This window comes from Dendrobates tinctorius, unplaced genomic scaffold, assembly GCF_039654945.1.
Source record: "Dendrobates tinctorius isolate UK_male_01 unplaced genomic scaffold, ASM3965494v1 ptg000250l, whole genome shotgun sequence".
In the NCBI taxonomy this organism is placed as follows: domain Eukaryota; kingdom Metazoa; phylum Chordata; class Amphibia; order Anura; family Dendrobatidae; genus Dendrobates; species Dendrobates tinctorius.
In genome coordinates, this window is record NW_027361917.1 from 20,342,729 (window position 1) to 20,364,741 (window position 22,013).

Below are 22,013 nucleotides of genomic sequence, written 5' to 3' on the forward strand. Positions count from 1 at the left end.
CTGAGAAAAAAAAATCCAGAAAATCACATTGTCTGTTTTTTTTTTCATTTTATTTGCATATTATGGTGGAAAATAAGTATTTGGTCAGAAACAAAATTTCATCTCAATACTTTGTGATATATCCTTTGTTGGCAATGACAGAGGTCAAGCGTTTTCTGTAAGTCTTCACAAGGTTGCCACACACTGTTGTTGGTGTGTTGGCCCATTCCTCCATGCAGATCTCCTCTAGAGCAGTGATGTTTTTGGCTTTTCGCTTGGCAACACGGACTTTCAACTCCCTCCAAAGGTTTTCTATAGGGTTGAGATCTGGAGACTGGCTAGGCCACTCCAGGACCTTGAAATGCTTCTTACGAAGCCACTCCTTCGTTGCCCTGGCGGTGTGCTTTGGATCATTGTCATGTTGAAAGACCCAGCCACATTTCATCTTCAATGCCCTTGCTGATGGAAGGAGGTTTGCACTCAAAATCTCATGATACATGGCCCCATTCATTCTTTCATGTACCCGGATCAGTCGTCCTGGCCCCTTTGCAGAGAAACAGCCCCAAAGCATGATGTTTCCACCACCATGCTTTACAGTAGGTATGGTGTTTGATGGATGCAACTCAGTATTCTTTTTCCTCCAAACACGACAAGTTGTGTTTCTACCAAACAGTTCCAGTTTGGTTTCATCAGACCATAGGACATTCTCCCAAAACTCCTCTGGATCATCCAAATGCTCTCTAGCAAACTTCAGACGGGCCCAGACATGTACAGGCTTAAGCAGTGGGACACGTCTGGCACTGCAGGATCTGAGTCCATGGTGGCGTAGTGTGTTACTTATGGTAGGCCTTGTTACATTGGTCCCAGCTCTCTGCAGTTCATTCACTAGGTCCCCCCGCGTGGTTCTGGGATTTTTGCTCACCGTTCTTGTGATCATTCTGACCCCACAGGGTGGAATTTTGCGTGGAGCACCAGATCGAGGGAGATTATCAGTGGTCTTGTATGTCTTCCATTTTCTAATTATTGCTCCCACAGTTGATTTCTTCACTCCAAGCTGGTTGGCTATTGCAGATTCAGTCTTCCCAGCCTGGTGCAGGGCTACAATTTTGTTTCTGGTGTCCTTTGACAGCTCTTTGGTCTTCACCATAGTGGAGTTTGGAGTCAGACTGTTTGAGGGTGTGCACAGGTGTCTTTTTATACTGATAACAAGTTTAAACATGTGCCATTACTACAGGTAATGAGTGGAGGAAAGAGGAGACTCTTAAAGAAGAAGTTACAGGTCTGTGAGAGCCAGAAATCTTGATTGCTTGTTTCTGACCAAATACTTATTTTCCACCATAATATGCAAATAAAATGAAAAAAAAACAGACAATGTGATTTTCTGGATTTTTTTTTCTCAGTTTGTCTCCCATAGTTGAGGTCTACCTATGATGTAAATTACAGACGCCTCTCATCTTTTTAAGTGGTGGAACTTGCACTATTGCTGACTGACTAAATACTTTTTTGCCCCACTGTACCTGTTATCCGGTGATACTGTACCCTTTCTCAACTTTTTGCAATCTTGTCGAATCCATACTGTGCCTGAGACCGTCTGAGTCTGCCTCCTGATTACAGATGAGTGGTGTTTGAGTGGAACTGTTGGCCAAGTTCAAATTCTTTCTGTTTTGGGCGGTGTTAGATCCGTTTGTCGAACTACAACACTTTGATTAAAATTCGGCTGTTCAAGTTTCCGTTCGAGAACGTTTCGTTAAACAAAAGCGTATCTTTTTTTCACATTAATAATGGTTTTCAATGATAATAGACAGTTTTAGGGCATAGTAGCGGTGTCTGGTTGCCAGCGGTGTAGTACACCTGTGAAGGAGCTACACCGTGTGTGTTTCTAATAATTTTTTACCGCATATTGTCCTGAAAATCCTTTTGGGCCTAGTAACTGTGTCTGCTACTCAGAAGAGGAGCCCACCCATGAACCGAGCTATGCCGCCTGTTTATGAAAGAACCAGTTTTTGACTGCATTTACACCACTTAATACTTTGGGCCTAGTAACTGTGTATGCTACTCAGCAGAGTTGGCCACCCGTGAACCAAGCTATGCCGCCTGTTTATCTAAGAACTGTGTGCTACTCAGCAGAGGAGCCCAGCTGTTAAGCAAGCTACAGCATCTGTGGTTTGGACACTTAATTTTTTCACATTCTTTCTGGAATGCCGTTTAGGCCTAATTCCGGAATTACGGTTGACCTGCACTTACTGAGAAATGCTTGTTCGCGGGGAAGAATTGTAATCCCAGATCCCCATCACTAACGGGGTTCAGCGTGTTATCCGCACCTGTAAGTGATACAGGTCCTTTCATTGTAGCACGCGTGCAGCCCCGGACATGTAAGGGCATGACAGACCTGTTATTGGCCGATCTCGCGTGCCAGAGCCTCGCGTATCCCTCTAGTAAGCTGGACGTGGACCGCGGGGGCATGCCTGAGTCTCGTTCGTTAATGGAATTAAGCTTGCAATCTGTGCAGCTTTTTTTTGGATGGCATGGTTGAGGTTGCCCGTGTTGAGTCCAATTAAGCCGCAGGCTCCACTCGTGGTGGTGCCCTTCTGGACATTCCTTTAAGGGTCAGCTTCGCAACCATACTGCCCCTGGAATCCAAACACTTTTCCTGACAGTGACATTCTGGTCAAAGAGCGCGATGACATCATGTCTGTACGCCCTCTGCCTAAACAGTCCAACTGCAGAGAGATGGAAGATGGGGATGACGAGGAGTCCAGAGTACAGGGATTCCCTAGCGAGGAGACTTATTTAATTGTTTTAAAGGTTGGGAGCAATTTTTGGGGAGCACGATACTCTGGAGAATTATATCTGGGGCCCACCATACACTGGAGCATTCCAAAGGTGGACATCAGTCACTGGAGCAGCATTTACAGGGCCCATTATACACTGGAGCATTAGAAATGGGGCCCATTATATATGGAGCATGGGCCCATAAGACGCTGGAGCTTCATCCGTGGTGAACAACATATACTGTAGCATTATGTTGAGCTCATCATATACTGTATGGAACATTATATGGGACCAATGATTCTGTATGGAGAAATATATGGGCCTCATTACTCTGTATGGCGTACTATGCGGTGGCTATAATACTGTATGGAGGAATATGCTGTCTGTTTTTGGAGCTATTGGAGAATTTAAAATGGATATCAGTCATGAGATGTAAGAAGTGAAGTATTTTTCATTGTACTGTACCGCTATTTCTCTGCCGTATCAGAGGATCATAAATTGTGTCATGTGTTAAAGGAGCCCAGTGACACTCTTTGGCCCTGGGCCCACGAAAATCTGGAGCCAGCACTACCCCCCCACAACTTTAGCCAAATAACCCCCAGTTTTCAATGCCTAACTATTATTATAAAGTAAATTAAGGTTGACAAGCTTAAGGAATAAGAATTGATGTTTTTGGCATTAAAATGGGCACTGTAGGTGTGTTTCCTGTCCTCCACTCACTGCCGACTTTTCTTCCCCATTGACTTAAATTGGGCTTCGTGTTTCAGTCGGACTTCGACTTTTCACAATAATCGGCCGATTTAATTCGACCCGATTTTTGCAAAAGTCGGGTTTCGTGAAACCCGACTCGACCCGAAAAAAGGCAAAGTCGCTCATCTCTATTTGGTGAACTTTATTTACGTTTTTTTTTTCAAAAAAACAAAAAGGATGTGACCAAAGATGTAAAAGCGATAGTATCACAAACTTTTTGGAGCTATTACAATGCAGGAAGGTAACCTACAATGCAATAAATGAAGCTACAAAAAATAGGCTAATACTATTCTGGCTGGGGCTGCAGGGCACAAGCCAGCAAAAAGGCTCCTCTATCTACTCTTATATAGTGTTTGCAACCAATCTAGCTGGATACAGATGGAAGCACACTAATAGGAGAAATTCTAGAAAATTAAGCAGCACTACAGCAAAAAAGGACAATTCATGAGGCAGTGACGCACGCTGAGCGGACTACAACCAGAGGTGGCTGCAGAACACACAACAGCGTGAGCTGCACTCACACACAGAGACCTCACAGACAGCCGTGAACACTACAGTGCAGAGAACTGTGCACTAGCACTGAAAGGCTGCAGAAAGGCCCCGCTATCTACTCCTATATAGTGTTTGCAACCAATGTAGATGGATACGGATGGATGCACACTAATAGGAGAAATCAGTAAAAATGAGCAGCTATAAAAAAAATATATGTATGAGGCAGTGACGCACGCTGAGCGGCCTACAACCAGAGGTGGCTGCAGAACACACTACACCGTGAGCTGCACTCACACACACAGACCTTGCAAACAGCTGTGAACAGCGCTGCAAGGCAAAAGAAAGCTTCACACAGGGGTTGCTACAGTAGCCTTGGTAAAGCACTACATAGCAAATCGCTATCTCTAACTTACACTCGCTAAACACATCAGAGAAATCAGCCAAATAAACAGGAACATCATCATGAGACTGGGAAGAGGTAGAGAAAACAGGAGTGTCACTATGAACTGTTAGGAGTGGTGGAAGGCACTAAATAAAAATATAAATAAAGTACCTTCGCCATTCGGGGTCCACCGTGCAGAAGATGTAATAACTGCTGCTAGGTGACGGCAGAGCAATCTGGTGGTAATGTGCACAGGGGTTAATGGCACCCAATGTGCACTGCTCAGACTCTGTTGAACTCACAGAGTCACAGAAACAAAACACAAAAACGCTGAGTCTGTTTAGGACACAGAACTACAGCGCTGCACCCGCGGTATTTGGTCACAGGAGTAGCACTAGATGGTGGTACTTACTCCGTCTAGACCTACCGACAAGGATCGGGTGTAGAGCGTCGCAACCGCGGATGCACAAAGAGCTGCAACTACAGCGCGGCAAAGACAGAGCCGCTGTAAAGACACTGCTAACTAGCAGGCGCAATGCTGACGCTAGGCTGCTGAGGTAATGGAGCAATAGCGCGCTGGCGCTGATACTGGCAATAACTCAGGCACTCTCTCAAATGTAGTATCAGAGGGTAGGGGTTTCCAATGAGTCATTCACCAGTCCATGCATCCATCAACAAACATACAGCAGCAGTATGGCTATACTAGCGCATGGCGGAACAGTCATGCGCGCTTTTTATAGCAAACGGGACCTTCTGGAAATCTCCAGGTCTCCAAGAGGAGCCAATGGGATCCGTCACAGGACCTGAACACCTGACTCCCGAACTCCAATGGGAGTTCGTCCCATGAGCATGCTCCGACGCAGGAGTAGAGGACTTAGCCTCTGGAGAGAGTTGCCGCAAGGCTATCTCCTCTGCAGTCTCCTCTACAGCAGATGAGGAGCAGGAGACTGCAGAATGTGAGGATCTAGATTTCAGCAAAGGAGAGGCAGAAATCTGACTCCTAACACGAACACATTGACAACCCCAACTAACCACAGGCACAGATTTCCAATCCAGAACAGGATTATGGGTCTGCAACCAAGGAAAACCCAGCACAATAATGTCATGTAAGTTATGCAACACCAAAAATTTACAATTCTCTTGGTGGTCCGGGGCTACCCGCATTATCACCTGGGTCCAAAACTAGGGTTTCTTCTCCACCAAAGGGGTTGCATCAATACCCCTCAAAGGAATAGGAGTCCACAGGGGTACCATGGGAAAACCACAACGTTTGGCAAAGTTAAAATCCATCAGGTTCAGGGCTGCTCCTGAATCAATTAAAGCCTTCGCAGAAAATGAAGAAAAGGAGCAGATCAAGAAAACTGACAAAAGGAATTTAGGCTGTACATTGCCCAAAACAGATGAGTGAGCAAAACGTTTTTCCCGCTTAGGTCAGACGGAAATAGTATGAGAGGCATCCCCACAAAAGAAACACAACTTATTACGCCTTCTAAATTCTTGACGTTGATCCATAGAAAAAACCTTATCACACTGCATGGGCTCAGAAGTTTGTTCGAAAGACAACACCGCCTCTCGTATAGTTTTACATTCATGTAAACATCTGTCAGTTTGAATGGCTAGTGACATAGAGTCGTTGAGACCAGAGGGTACAGTAAATCCCACCATAACATTTTTAACGGTCTCTGCCAGACCCTTCCGAAAAAGAGCCGCTAGGGCATCATCGTTCCATTTAGTAAGGACCGCCCACTTTCGGAATTTCTGACAATATAACTGCCGCTTCCTGACCCTGGTTCAATGCCAATAAGGTTTTCTCAGCTTGATCAATAACATTAGGTTCATCATACAATAACCCCAGAGCCTGAAAAAACGCATCCACATTAGTCAGAATAGGATCCTCAGGTGTCAGGGAAAAAGCCCAGTCCTGAGGGTCGCCGCGCAAAAGGGAGATAACAATTTTAACCTGCTGCACCAAGTTCCCCGAGATATTAGGTTTCAAGGCAAAAAACAGTTTACAATTATTCTTAAAGTTCAAAAATATAGACCGGTCCCCAGAAAATAAATCAGGAATAGGGATTTTAGGTTCTACAGTAGACACCTGAGCGAGATAGGCAGAAATTCTCCAAACTTCAGCAGCGAGCTGCTCAACACAATCAGACAATTGCTTAGTATCCATTACAGAAAAAATCCTCCTACGGCCCCCCAGAGAAAAAGAGGAAAAAATATATAAAAAATTCGGACACTTTTTTTTTTTTTTTTTACAATTATTTCCTTCTTTAGAGTACCCTAGGATCTGCAGTTTGGCCGGTGATTCTGTTATGATTAGGTAACCGAGGAGGATAAGGGGGAATAGATTAGGCAACCAGATAACCAGAGAGGTTGGTAGCTAGTGGATTGCAGACCCCTAAACTGACAACACAACTAGAATTAGCCATGGGACGTACCTATGATGCCCTAGACACCTCGTCACAGCCACAGAATTAACTAAGCCTAAAGAGAGAAATGGGAAAGGTAAACTGCCCCAGAGTAGAACCTCAAAGAATAGATAGCCCCCAAACATATATTGCCGATGAGACAAGATGAAGCACAAAACACAGGCAGAGAATAGAGTAAGTAAATGATGGGGCCCAAACTGTCTAGATAGAACAGGACAGGAATTAAGTAAAAAAACCCTAAGAAAAATCCAACACGTCTGATATGCAAAACTACTGAGGCCACACGACCTCTCCCTCACTAGATCTGAACTCTGGTGTGAACTGGTTACTAAAAAGACTAACATACGCTGTGGCATATGGAACAGGGTCCAGCACAGGTCCCAACAGGGAACCAGGCTGAACTAACACCAGCTAAGCAAAAATCAGAGACAAGCAAATATGCATCAAATGCAAAAAAGATTCAAGAAGACAACTTATCTGAAAGATGCAGGACGGAGCAGGAGACAATCAGACTTCAAAATATGCTCAGAAAGCAAACCAAACCACCGGCAAGAGCTGAAGGAAGGTTGTTCACTTAAATCTCCCCAGTCTGTAACACCTGACCTCCAATCATCCAGGTCAGGTGATTGACTTCTGTCAGCTAGACCAGCTCCATTACCAGGAGCAACCGCCAGAGGGAGCCCAAACTCAGAAGCCAGGTCAAAAGAGTTCACAACCGTTCCCCATTCCAGATTCAAGATTTAATACCCCTGAAGTAGTCTGTAATAATATTATGCCACTTCCTTGTTCTTTCTTCCCCTTCAGAATCCCACTTCTATCTTCCACGACCAGGGATGGGCGAATCTACTCGTTAGGACTCGTTACTCTGCGAGTAGTAGGGGACTCGCAGGAGTCGGTACTCTGCGAGTTTCCAAGCGATTACTTGCACAGTAACAAGTCCAATGCAAATGCTAGCGTTTTCCAAGCGATCTGTAGGATCGCTTGGAGAACTGATTGACAGGTTGGTCACACTCGTCAAACATAGTGTTTGACAAGTGTGACCAACTTTTTACTACTGAGGCTGCCTATGCAGTGTCAGTAGTAAAAGATAAAATGTAAAAAAAAATAAAAAATATTGTTATTCTTACCCTCCGACGTCCCGCGCAGCCTTCCCGCCTCTCCACGCATCCGTTCCCAGTAGTCCTTTGCGAAAATGCCCGCGATGACGTCCGTTCTCGCGGGATCGTGATGTCTCGCGGTAATTCGCGATGACGTTGCGCGAATGACCGCGAGACTTCGCGATCCCGTGAGAACGCTGCAATACTCGCATCCCCATTCAGTAACATTGGACTCGCTAGACTCGCAACGAGTAGCGAGTTTCCGAGTCGGACTCGTTAGAGTCTAGCGATTCCGAGTATTTCAGGATTCGCCCATCCCTATTCACGACCCTTCCTGGGACAAAAACCGGCGCATCATACTTGAGTCTGCCATTAACCCCTTTCTGCCATTAGACGTACTATCCCGTCCATGTGCCCTGGGACTTAATTCCCAAGGACGGGATAGTACGTCTAATGAGATCAGCGGCGCCCACGTGGTGAGCGCCGCTGAAGCGGCCGGGTGTCAGCTGATTATCACTCCCTCCGTGCTTCCCTGAGCCCCCCACGGCAGCGCAATGTGCAGCACTGCTGCGGGGGACTCCTTCCCTACAGGCCCCCGGATCCAAGATGGCGACTTGGGCCTTCGGGGGCCTATAGGGAGCTGACTTCCTCACTGCCTGCAAAGCGCAGGCATGAGGAAGTCTGCAGAACTGCCTGTGACAGATTGCTGATCTGTCACAGTGATCTGTGATGTGACAGATCAGCAATCTGTCACAGGACAGTGATGTCCCACCTGGGACTATGTAATAAAGTAAAAAAAAAAGTGTAAAAATAATTTTAAAAAAATCTCTAAATAAATTAGTAAAAAAACTACACATATTTGGTATTGCCGCATTCGTAGCGACCCGCCCTATAAATCTGTTCCATTAATTAACCCCTTTAGCGAATCCCTTAAAAAATAAAAATAAAAAACGAAGCAAAAAATAATGATTTATTATCATACCATCGAACAAAAAGTGCAATAACGCGTGATCAAAAAGACGCTTATAAATATCCATGGTACCGCTGAAAACGTCATCTTGTCCCGCAAAAAACGAGCCGCCATACAGTATCATCCAGAAAAAAATAAAAAAGTTATAGCTCGCAGAATAAAGCGAAGCAAAAATAATTATTTTTTATATAAAATTGTTTTCATTGCAAAAAATGACAAAACATAAAAAAATGACCTAAATGAGGTATCGCTGTAACCGTACCGACCCGAAGAATAAAACCGCTTTATCAATTTTACCGCACGCGGAACGGTGTAAACGCACCCCCCCAAAAGAAATTCATGAAACGCTGGTTTTTGTTCATTCTGTGTTCCAAAAATCAGAATAAAAAGCGATCAAAAAATGTCACGTGCCCGAAAATGGTACCAATAAAAACATCAACTAGTCCCGCAAAAAATAAGACCTTACATGACTTGGTGGGTCAAAATACAGAAAAATTATAGCTCTTAATATGTGGTGATGCAAAAACTATTTTTACAATAAAAAGCGTCTTTTAGCATGTGACAGCTGCCAAACATAAAAACCGCCATAAATAGTAAATAAAACCCCCCGTTATCACCCCCTTAGTTAGGGAAAAATAATAAAATTAAAAGAAAATGTATTTATTTCCATAGGGCTAGGGTTAGGGTTAGGGCTAGGGTTAGGGTTAGGGCTAGGGCTAGGGTTAGGGCTCATATTAGGGTTAGGGGTGTGTTGGGGTTAGGGTTGGAGTTATAATTGGGGGGTTTCCACTGTTTGGGCACATCAGGTGCTCTCCAAATGCAACATGGCGTCTGATCTCAATTCCAGCCAATTCTGCGTTGAAAAAGTCAAATGGTGCTCCTTCCCTTCCAAGCTCTGCCATGCGCCCAAACAGTGTTTTACCCCTAAATATAGGGTATCAGCATACTCAGGACAAATTGCAAAACAACTTTTGGGGTCCAATTTCTCCTGTTACCCTTAGGAAAATAAAAAATTGGGGGCAAAAATATCATTTTTGTGGAAAAAATGATTTTTTTTATTTTCACGCACAGGCGTTATAAAATTCTGTGAAGCACTTGGGGGTTCAAAGTGCTCACCACACATCTAGATAAGTTCCGTGGGGGGTCTAGTTTCCAAAATGGGGTCACTTGTGGGGAGTTTCAATAGTTTAGGTACATCAGGGGCTCTCCAAACGCACATGACACCTGCAGACCAATCCATCAAATTCTGCATTCCAAAACGTCACTACTTCCCTTCCGAGCCCCGACGTGTGCCCATACAGTAGTTTTCTCCCACATATGAGGTATCAGCGTACTCAGGACAAATTGGACAACAACTTTTGGGGTCCAATTTCTCCTGTTACCCTTGGGAAAATGAAAAAAATTGACTAAAAGATCATGTTTGTGGAAAAAATAAGATTTTTTTATTTTCACGTCCGGGCGTTATAAACTTCTGTGAAGTTCAAAGTGCTCACCACACATCTAGATAAGTTCCTTGGGGGGTCTACTTTCCAAAATGGTGCCATTTGTGGGGGGTTTCTACTGTTTTGGTACATCAGGGGCTTTCCAAACGCGACATGGTGTCCGATGTCAATTCCAGCCAAAACCGTCAAGTGGCGCTGCTTCCCTTCCGAGCTCTGCCATGCACCCAAATAGTGGTTTACCCTCACATGTGGGGTATCATCGCACTCAGGACAAATTGCACAATATCTTTTAGGGTCCTGTTACCCTTGGAAAAATAAGAATTAAGGGAGAAAAGATCATTTTTGTGGAAAAAATATGATTTTTTAATTGTACGGCTGTATGTTATAAACTTCTGTGAAGCCCTTGGGGGTTCAAAGTTCTCACCACACATCTAGATAAGTTCCTTGGGGGGTCTAGTTTCCAAAATGGTGTCATTTGTGGGGGGTTTCCACTGTTTTGGTACATCAGGGGTTTTCCAATCGCGACATGGTGTCCGATCTCAATTCCAGTCAAAAACGTCAAATGGCGCTGCTTCCCTTCCGAGCTCTGCCATGCGCCCAAATAGTCATTTACACCCACATATGGGGTATCAGCGTCCTCAGGACAAATTGCACAATAACTTTTAGGGTCCTGTTACCCTTGGAAAAATAAAAATTGGAGGTGAAAAGATCATTTTTGTGGAAAAAATATGATTTTTTAATTGTACCGCTGTACGTTATAAACTTCTGTGAAGCCCTTGTGGGTTCAAAGTTCTCACCACATATCTAGATAAGTTCCTTGGGGGGTCTAGTTTCCAAAATGGGGTCACTTGGTGGGGGTTTCCACTGTTTAGGTACATCAGTCGCTCTCCAAACGCAACATGGCGTCCGATCTGAATTCCAGCCAATTTTGCATTGAAAAAGTCAAACGGCGCTCCTTCCCTGCTGAGGTCTGCCATGCGCCGAAACAGTGGTTTCCCCCCCACATATCAGGTATCAGCGTACTCAGGACAAATTGCACAATAACTTTTGCAGTCCAATTTCTCCTGTTACCCTTGGTAAAATAAAAAAAAATTGAACCTGAAGTATTTTTTTAGTGAAAAAAAGTTAAATGTTCATTTTTTTTTTAAATATTCAAAAAACTCCTGTGACGCACCTAAAGGGTTAATAAACTCCTTGAATGTGGTTTTGAGCACCTTAACGGGTGCAGTTTTTAGAATGGTGTCAGTTTTGGGTATTTTCTATCATATAGACCCCTCAAAGTGGCTTCAAATGTGATGTGGTCCATAAAAATAAAATGGTGTTGCAAAAATGAGAAATCGCTGGTCAATTTTTAACCCTTATAACTTCCTAACAAAAAAAAATTTTGGTTCCAAAATTGTGCTGATGTAAAGTAAACATGGGGGAAATGTTACTTATCAAGTTTTTTGTGTGCTGTATCTCTGTAATTTAAGGGCATAAAAATTCAAAGTTGGAAAATTGCGAAATTTTCAAAATTTTCACCAAATTTACGTTTTTTTCACAAATAAACGCAAGTTATTTGAATGAAATTTTACCACTAACATGAAGTACAATATGTCACGAGAAAATAATGTCAGAATCACCGGGATCCATGGAAGCGTTTCAGAGTTATTACCTCATAAAGGGACAGTGGTCAGAATTGTAAAAATTGGCCTGGTCAATAATGTGCAAACCACCCTTGGGGCTTAAGGGGTTAATAGCCAGTTTGGATGTAAAAGTCCTGCCAGATTTCTGCAGTGCTGAGCTTGTACTGTAATCACGCTCCATTGCCTCAACGTTGCTAGATCATTTAAATAGGAATCCTCCCCTGGGTCACTGCAGCTTTGCGGGTTTGCTGTATGTAACTTCACCCCTGTCAAGTCAGTGGGGATTCCCCCACTAGCGCTCATCTGCTGTGAAGCGTTGTTCTCCTTTTTCCCGCCGCTTGCCTCCTGCTTCTTCCTGCTCCCAGCAAATGAGATGACCACCGCATGACCTGGGCTCTTTCCTGCTCCTACTGCCGCTGATGATATCATTGCATGGCCCGGGCTCCCTCCTGCTTCTACTGCCGCTGAAGAGGACATCGCTGCAGGATCCTGGATCCCTCCTGCTCCTATCGCCGCTGATGAGGACACCACTGCAGGATTAAGGCTCCCTCCTGCTCCCAGCGCCGCTGATGAAGACACTGCTGCAGGACACAGGCTCCCTCCTGCTCCTGACACCGCTGATGAGGATACCGCTGCAGGATCCAAGCTCCCTCCTGCTCCCAGTGCCGCTGATGAAGACACCGCTGCAGGACCCGGGCTCCCTCCTGCTCCTGACACCGCTGATGAGGACACCGCTGCAGGGTCCAGGCTCCCTCCTGCTCCCAGCGCCGCTGTGGATGACACTGCTGCAGGTCCTGGGCTCCCTCATTGCATGGCCCGGGCTCCCTCCTGCTTCTACTGCCGCTGAAGAGGACATCGCTGCAGGATTAAGGCTCCCTCCTGCTCCCGCTGCCACTGATAAGAACACCACTGCAGGACCTGGCCTCTTTCCTGCTCCTGCCACCACTGATGAGGGCACCACTGCATGACCAGGTCTTCCTCCTGCTTTTGCCGCTTCTGAAGTCTTACAATCTCCTTCGCTCCTGTAGTCCGGAGGCTCTCCTGGATCTCCTGAGTCACCTGTTTCCCCCATGTCTGGCCAGACGCGGGTTGCTTTGTTCCGGGGGAAGGGAGGCCTCCGTCGGATCTCCTCACAGTGCCTCCTCGTCCAAAACCCACTATTTTCTTTCGGTAGATCTGGGATTTTCTTCTTGTTATTTATTCCTGGCATATTTCAGCTTTAAATTTTCAAGTTTTCAAGTCCCAAATTCCGCTTTTTGTAAGCTTTTGTAAGCTTAATTAGGGGAATAGCAGGAACTCCTGGTAAACAGGTCTGCTCCCTTCCCCTGCAAATCACACCCCCAGAATTATTTTATCTAAGCTTTTTGTGCTTCCAAAAATGTTATATATTTATAGAGCTATTCCTTTGGCTATTCCTTTAAAATTCCTAAGAAAATTACAAACTATTGTAAACAATTTTGTGTGGAATAAAAAGAGAGCGAGGATTGCTTCTAAAATCCTTGCAAAAAAACAAATTAAAAGGAGGTCTTGCACTCCCAAATTTAATAAATTATCACTATGCTATTTTGATTAAACAGTTTCTTTGTTGGATCAAAGCTGATAACACCCCGGCTTGATCTGAGATTGAAAAATATTATAATAATATCTCTCTTTGAAAACTAATTTTACACTACCTTTTATACTCTAGTGCAATAACTTCTATATCCCCAACAATTTCGGCCACCTTGCTGGCCTGGAAATCTTTGGCAAAGCCTCAGGTTTATAACAGAAAAAACACAAGATATAAACAGTTGAAAAACATTCCATTAAAGTTTTTCGGTATGATTGCTGAGGAAGAAATTTCAGCATTCTGGAAATAGGCTAATATTACTTTGGTCAGTGATTTGTATGACGGTAAACAGTTTATTAGTAACGAAATTTTACTAGCTAAAAATAATTTTTCTTCCCCAGATCTTAAGCTATTTACTATACTAAAAAAATATATATTAAAATTCTTGAGGAAGAAATCTTTAGTTACAGAATTTACCAGTTTGCTGTTGTGTAGTCTAGATAAGAACTCAGATTTGAAATGTAAAAATATTTACAATATTTTAAATCTAGAGTTGCAGACAGAAAAAACTTCATCTATGCTCAACTGGGAGCGAGATCTTAATATATGTTTCTCTTGAGCAGTGGTATGACACCTTTAAATTGACCTACTCTTCAAATATATGCGCTTCTCTACATAAGTCGTATTATAAAATTGTATCGAGATGGTACTTCACCCCGTCTAAATCGGCTAGAATTTTTCCAGGCAAATCTCCAGATTGCTGGAGATGTTGTGGCTTTGTAGGAGATTTGCTACATCTATTCTAAAATTAGGCCATTTCAGTCGGTGATTATTCAAAATAATTAATAAAATTGCTAAACAAAAAATTGTATTAACACCCAAAATGGCCCTTATTATCATTAGATTTAGACAAAGCCCATCCTTCTCATAAATCTATAATAATTCATCTTTGTCTGGTAACCAAAAATGCTATAGCAACTCTGTGGAAAGAAGACTCTATTCCTAGGATTAGTGATATTTTAGATAAAATGACTCTACATGATTTATATGAGAAAAGTCATGCAATTACTGTTAGGAGTGGCGGAAGGCACTAAATAAAAATATAAATAAAGTGCCTTCGCCACTCGGGTTCCACCGTGCAGAGAATGTAATAACTACTGCTAGGTGACGACAGAGCAATCTGGCGGTAGTGTGCACAGGGTTAACTGCACCCAATGTGCACTGCACAGACTCTGTTGAACTCAAAGAGTCCTAGAAACAATAACACAAAAACGCTGAGTCTGTTTAGGACTCAGAACTACAGCGCTGCACCCGCGGTATCTGGTCACAGGAGTAGCACTAGATGGCGGTACTTACTCCGTATAGACCTACCATCAAGGATCGGGTGTAGAGCGTCGCAACCGCGAACGCACGCAGGGCTGCAACTACTGCGCAGCAAGAACAGAGCCGCTGCAATGACACTGCTAACTAGCAGGCGCAATGCTGATGCTAGGCTGCTGAGGCAAAGGAGCAATAGCGCGCTGGCGCTGATACTGGCAATAACTCAGGCACTCTCACAGACGTAGTATCAGAGGGTAGGGGTTTCCAATGAGTCATTCACCAGTCCATGCATCCATCAAACAAACATACAGCAGCAGTATGGCTATACTAGCGCATGGCGGAACAGCCATGCGCGCTTTTTATAGCGAACGGGACCTTCCGGAAATCTCCAGGTCTCCAAGAGGAGCCAATGGGATCCAACACAGGACCTGAACACCTGACTCCTGAACTCCAATGGGAGTTCGTCCCATGAGCATGCTCAGACGCAGGAGTGGAGGACTTAGCCTCTGGAGAGAGTTGCCGCAAGGCAATCTCCTCTGCAGTCTCCTCTACAGCAGATGACTGCAGAATGTGATGATCTAGATTTCAGCAAAGGAAAGGCAGAAATCTGACTCCTAACATTACCCCCCCTAGAGCCCCCCCCCGAGCCTTCCGGACCATCAGCCTGTGCCCTACAGTGGCATAGGGCTCAAACTCGCCCAAAGGCGAGCTTGGTGTCCTGGTGGGCGATACAGTGAACCTGGACACATGGAAGGCGTCAGTGGAGGCAAGGTCACCAGGTTTCAGAAGGGACACCTGGGAGATAGCGTGAGTCGGCGGCCGTCACCACTCTCCGCCTAGGAAGGCTATCCTGAGCACATGAGGCGCAGGCCTGAATAAATTTTTTGATGTCCCGAGCCCTGTGGGGCCACCAATACGCGCTGGCCAATAGCTTCGTGGTTTGCATATAGCCCCGATGGTTGTGCGTATTGGACGTGTATGCCCAGGCGAGGATCTGAGCCAAAAGATGAGGAGGAACAAAGGACTCGTCGACCGGCTCAGAGTCCGACCATTGCGGGGAGCTGGCCTCCTGAGAAGCAGCACACACATGATGACAACCGCAAATGGACACTTGAGCCGGAGCTGTATCAAAACTTGTACAAGACACCTCCATGGACTCTGGGGTAGAACCTCTGGCTCAGGCAGCTCAAGAGGCTCAAAAAATTTGAGAGCCGGACTAGCTCTCCGCTTGGAGTGAGCACGCTCCATACCGCGCTCCGAAAAATGGAGGTTAATACGTGAGGAGACAGAAATTAGCTCCTCCAAGGTAGTGGGGATCTCTCTAGTAGAGAGAGCATCTGTCATGATCCAGCGTGGATCTGACAGATTAAATGGATAAGTGAACTTTTTTTCCTTTGGCTAGGTGCCAAAGTGGGTTGATTGCCCCCGGTGGCCATTAGAATTATTACACGTGGTGTCGTTCATTCTAAGTTGCCACGGTGGTGGTGAGCGGTAGTGCACTTTAGTTTCTTTGGTTTAATGTGCACTTAATTACAAATCAGGTGTGTGGCTCTATAAAAGAGAGCCAGATGTGTTCAATCACTGTTGGTGATATTGTGTGTTAGTCATTCCACTTCCCTATTCCCTATCGCAGGGCCCACCATTGTTAATGTTTCCCAGGTTTCCCTTATTGTTTAAATTCGCCTTACTGGAGGCGGGGTTTCCAGACTTGTATATACGTGTAATGTCTAAATTCACCAGTTGGAGGCGGTGTATCCAGCTGCACGTGTTTATTATTTAAATTCGCCCCACTGGAGGCGGTGTATCCAGGGTCACGTGTGTCATATGGGTTCGCCTTGCGGTACTCGCTGCGTCCAGACACACGTGACCGTCACATTATCACCAACCATACATTTTTTTTTTCTGGTGAGCTTTGGCCATGTGGAGACCTGTGAGTAATTGCTGCCGGGCCTCACAGAGGTGAGTGGGGAGCGGCAAGATGTGTTAGAGCCGCTGCAGCAGCTGTTATCAGGGTCTGGGGCCTCTGCTCAGGCAACCAGGAAATCAAAATGGCGGCTTCGGCAAATTGCGGGTCTGGCAAAAGCCCCCTTGAGTCGCTGCTGGGGAGCGGGACTTGTTCATACAGGTGGACGTAACCAGACAGGTGGGTGGAGTTGGTGATCCCCATGGTGCTGTCTGGGGTTCCCCGAGGTGAAGGGGTACATCCCTGTAGTGAGCAGACTGGTGATAGTCCGTGGGGCTCACGCCAAATCTTCAATACCACCGAAGAAGCCGCCCCCTCCTGGTCGTGTGGAGGAAGGTGACCAGCAAGTGTATTTTTTCTCCATGTCCCTGCGGCTTTGGTAAAAGCCCCCTAGAGTCGCTGCTGGGGAGCGGGACTTATTCATACAGGCGGACGTAACCAGACAGGTGGGTGGAGTTGGTGATCCCCATGGTGCTGTCTGGGGTTCCCCGAGGTGAAGGGGTACGTCCCTGTAGTCCTTGGGGCTCACGCCAAATCTTCAATACCACCGAAGAAGCCGCCCCCTCCTAGTCGTTTGGAGGAAGGCGACCAGCGAGTGTATATTTCCTCCATATTCCTGTCCCCTTCTTCTCCAGTTGTGAGTGGCAGGTGTGCTGCGGGGGAGTAGGGACAAATCTCACCCCTCGCCATTAACCAACCCAGGGAGGGGCAGACCTCATGGTGAAAGGGTTGGAGGGTGGTGTCCCTTGGTGAATAGCGGGGGTGTGAGTGGTGACAGCAGGGGGACGCCTCTGTTGTCGAGTGCCAGAATGAGTTCACCAAATATATGACAAACGAATGTGTGCAATAAACGTTCAGGTCCGGACCTGTGTGTGAACGAGCATGTATGGGTGGCCACCTAAAAACATCTTGTGGAAGTGTGTTGTGGAGTCTGATCAGCTCATAGCAAACATACACATACATAAACTCGTTCCCCAGGTCTTCGCTGTGGAGATGAGTGGTGCCTCCATATTGCCAATACCAGCGGTGCGTTTGTCATTAACCTGAAGTGTCAGGTAGTGGTGGGGTGAACTCAGGATCTGGGCGTCCCTGCTGTAGGTGTTTCCCTAATGGGGAGAGGTCTTGAGGGTCCAGAGGTGCCTCATTAAGGAGGGAGTACTGTCATGATCCAGCGTGGATCTGACAGATTAAATGGATAAGTGAACTTTTTTTCCTTTGGCTAGGTGCCAAAGTGGGTTGATTGCCCCCGGTGGCCATTAGAATTATTACACGTGGTGTCGTTCATTCTAAGTTGCCACGGTGGTGGTGAGCGGTAGTGCACTTCAGTTTCTTTGGTTTAATGTGCACTTAATTACAAATCAGGTGTGTGGCTCTATAAAAGAGAGCCAGATGTGTTCAATCACTGTTGGTGATATTGTGTGTTAGTCATTCACAAGGAAGCCTGGGTGAATGAAGGAGCTGAACATGAGTCCTGCGCAGCCCAGCCAGAGGGGACGAGTGGCAGCTAGGTGGTCTGCAAGAAGGGCTGGCATGGGGTGGTGGAGTCACAGTTTATGATGTTTGCAGGAAGTGCTTGCATGGCTTGGTGGAGTGACGACTATGGAGAGAGTTGCACTCAGCATGCGGGACTTGGTTGCTGAGAGCTGGACTCAAGCATGCTGGACTTTTTGGGCAGGAGCTGAACTCATCTTTGGGACTCTGTTACTGGACAGCTGCAACTGGTGGTGGACTCTGCTCCAAGGCTGCACTATGGTGAAGGATCCAGTTATGGTGATGGATCCGGGTGGAGGAGAAGATGCACACAGGTGGTGGGCTCTGTTGCTAGGAGGGTACTCAACAGAGCAAAGCTAAGTGGTGTTTCCCCTGTTTTGTCATCTTTCCTCATGTGTGTTTTAGTGCAGTGGTGGGATTAGTTTCCGCACCGACCAATTCCCTAGTGAGGGTTTAGGTCAGGACGAGCTAGGGTTTTTAGGTTCCTGTTGCGCGCCCGGTGCGGAATCGGCATAGGGAACGTTAGGAGTGCAGGGACACTGGCTCAGGGGAGCTCAGGAGGTCTCCACTTCCCTATTCCTTATCGCAGGGCCCACCATTGTTAATGTTTCCCAGGTTTCCCTTATTGTTTAAATTCGCCTTACTGTAGGCGGGGTTTCCAGACTTGTATATACACTCACTGGCCACTTTATTAGGTACACCTGTCCAACTGTGTGTTAAGACTTAATTTCTAATCAGCCAATCACATGGCGGCAACTCAGTGCATTTAGGCATGTAGACATGGTCAAGACAATCTCCTGCAGTTCAAACCGAGCATCAGTATGGGGAAGAAAGGTGATTTGAGTGCCTTTGAACGTGGCATGATTGTTGGTGCCAGAAGGGCTGGTCTGAGTATTTCAGAAACTGCTGATCTACTGGGATTTTCACGCACAACCATCTCTAGGGTTTACAGAGAATGGTCCGAAAAATAAAAAAAATCCAGTGAGCGGCAGTTCTGTGGCCGGAAATGCCTTGTTGATGCCAGAGGTCAGAGGAGAATGGGCAGACTGGTTCGAGCTGATATAAAGGCAACAGTGACTCAAATTGCCACCCGTTACAACCAAGGTAGGCAGAAGAGCATCTCTGAACGCACAGTGCGTCGAACTTTGAGGCAGATGGGCTACAGCAGCAGAAGACCACACTGGGTACCACTCCTCTCAGCTAAGAACAGGAAACTGAGGCTACAATTTGCACAAGCTCATCGAAATTGGACAGTAGAAGATTGGAAAAACGTTGCCTAGTCTGATGAGTCTCGATTTCTGCTGCGACATTCGGATGGTAGGGTCAGAATTTGGCGTAAACAACATGAAAGCATGGATCCATCCTGCCTTGTATCAACGGTTCAGGCTGGTGGTGGTGGTGTCATGGTGTGGGGAATTTTTTCTTGGCACTCTTTGGGCCCCTTGGTACCAATTGAGCATCGTTGCAACGCCACAGCCTACCTGAGTATTGTTGCTGACCATGTCCATCCCTTTATGACCACAATGTACCCAACATCTGATGGCTACTTTCAGCAGGATAATGCGCCATGTCATAAAGCTCGAATCATCTCAGATTGGTTTCTTGAACATGACAATGAGTTCACTGTACTCAAATGGCCTCCTCAGTCACCAGATCTCAATCCAATAGAGCATCTTTGGGATGTGGTGGAACGGGAGATTCGCATCAGGGATGTGCAGCCGACAAATCTGCGCCAACTGTGTGATGCCATCATGTCAATATGGTCCAAAATCTCTGAGGAATGCTTCCAGCACCTTGTTGAATCTCTGCCACGAAGAATTGAGGCAGTTCTGAAGGCAAAAGGGGGTCCAACCCCTTACTAGCATGGTGTACCTAATAAAGTGGCCAGTGAGTGTATGTGTAATGTCTAAATTCGCCAGTTGGAGGTGGTGTATCCAGCTGCACGTGTTTATTATTTAAATTCGCCCCACTGGAGGTGGTGTATCCAGGGTCACGTGTGTCATATGGGTTCGCCTTGTGGTACTCGCTGAATCATAGAATCATAGAATCATAGAATCGTAGAGTTGGAAGGGACCTCCTGGGCCATCTGGTCCAACCCCCTGCTCAAAGCAGGATTCGCTAAATCATCCCAGTCAGATGTCTGTCCAGCCTCTGTTTGAAGACTTCCATTGAAGGAGAACTCACCACTTCTCGTGGCAGCCTGTTCCACTCATTGATCACTCTAACTGTCAAAAAGTTTTTTCTAATATCTAATCTGTGTCTCTTCCCATTCAGTTTCATCCCATTGCTTCTAGTCTTTCCTTGTGCAAATGAGAATAAAGTTGATCCTTCTACAATGTGACAGCCCTTTAGATATTTGTAGACAGCTATTAAGTCTCCTCTCAGTCTTCTCTTTTGCAAACTAAACATTCCCAAATCCTGCAACCTTTCCTCATAAGACAGGGTTTGCAGACCGGTCACCATTCTGGTCGCTCTTTTCTGAACTTGCTCCAGTTTGTTGATGTCTTTTTTAAAATGTGGTGCCCAAAACTGGACACAATATTCCAGATGAGGTCTGACCAAAGAGGAGTAGAGGGAAATAATGACTTCACGTGATCTAGACTGTATGCTTCTGTTAATACATCCTAGAATTGCATTTGCCTTTTTTGCTGCTGCATCACACTGTTGACTCATATTCAGTCTGTGATCTATTAGTATACCCAAGTCTTTTTCACATGTGCTGTCACTTAGCCCTATTCCTCCCATTCTATATATGCTTTTTTCATTTTTATTGCCCAGATGTAGTACTTTGCATTTCTCCCTGTTAAAAACCATTCTGTTAGTTGCTGCCCACTTCTCCAGTTTATTTAAATCTTTTTGAATCCTCTCTCTCTCTTCTCTAGTATTAGCTATCCCTCCTAGCTTTGTGTCATCAGCAAATTTAATCAGTTTACCCTCAATTCCTTCATCTAAATCGTTGATAAAGATGTTGAACAATACAGGGCCCAGGACAGAGCCCTGTGGTACCCCACTTGAGACATTCTTCCAACTGGATGTGCAGCCATTTACGACCACTCTTTGGGTCCGATCACTAAGCCAGTTATGAATCCACCTAACAGTTGCCTTGTCCATTCCATACTTAGTCATTTTTTCAATAAGGATTGTATGAGAGACTTTGTCAAATGCTTTGCTGAAGTCAAGATATACTATATCTACAGCATTTCCTTGATCCACCCAATCAGTGATACCGTCATAGAAGGAAATTAAGTTAGTCTGACATGACTTATTAGTTAGAACCCCATGCTGACTCTGTTTAATCACTTCATTCTTATCCAGGTATTGACATACATGTTGTTTAATAATTTGTTCAAAGATCTTTCCTGGTATAGCTGAGTTCAGACACACGTGACCGTGACAGCATCCTTGACATGCTCCGCTAGCCCTCGCCCAAAAACGGGAATAAGGGCCTTATCGGACCATTCCAACTTGGACTCCAGTGTCCGAAAACGGACGGCATACTGGCTAACCGAGAGGGATCCCTGAGTAAGAGCGAGTAACTGCAGAGAAGTGTCGTGCGTGACCCGTGGGCAGAGGAAAACCTGCTTGATAGCCATTAACAGGTTACCTGCGGTCCAAATATCAGGGTCACCGCGTTCCCACAAAGGCATAGCCCATTCCAAGGCCTTGCCCGACAGTAGGGAAATAACAAATGGCACCTTGGCCCGTTCCGTAGGGAACTGCGCGGCCAGCAACTCTAGGTGGATTGAGCA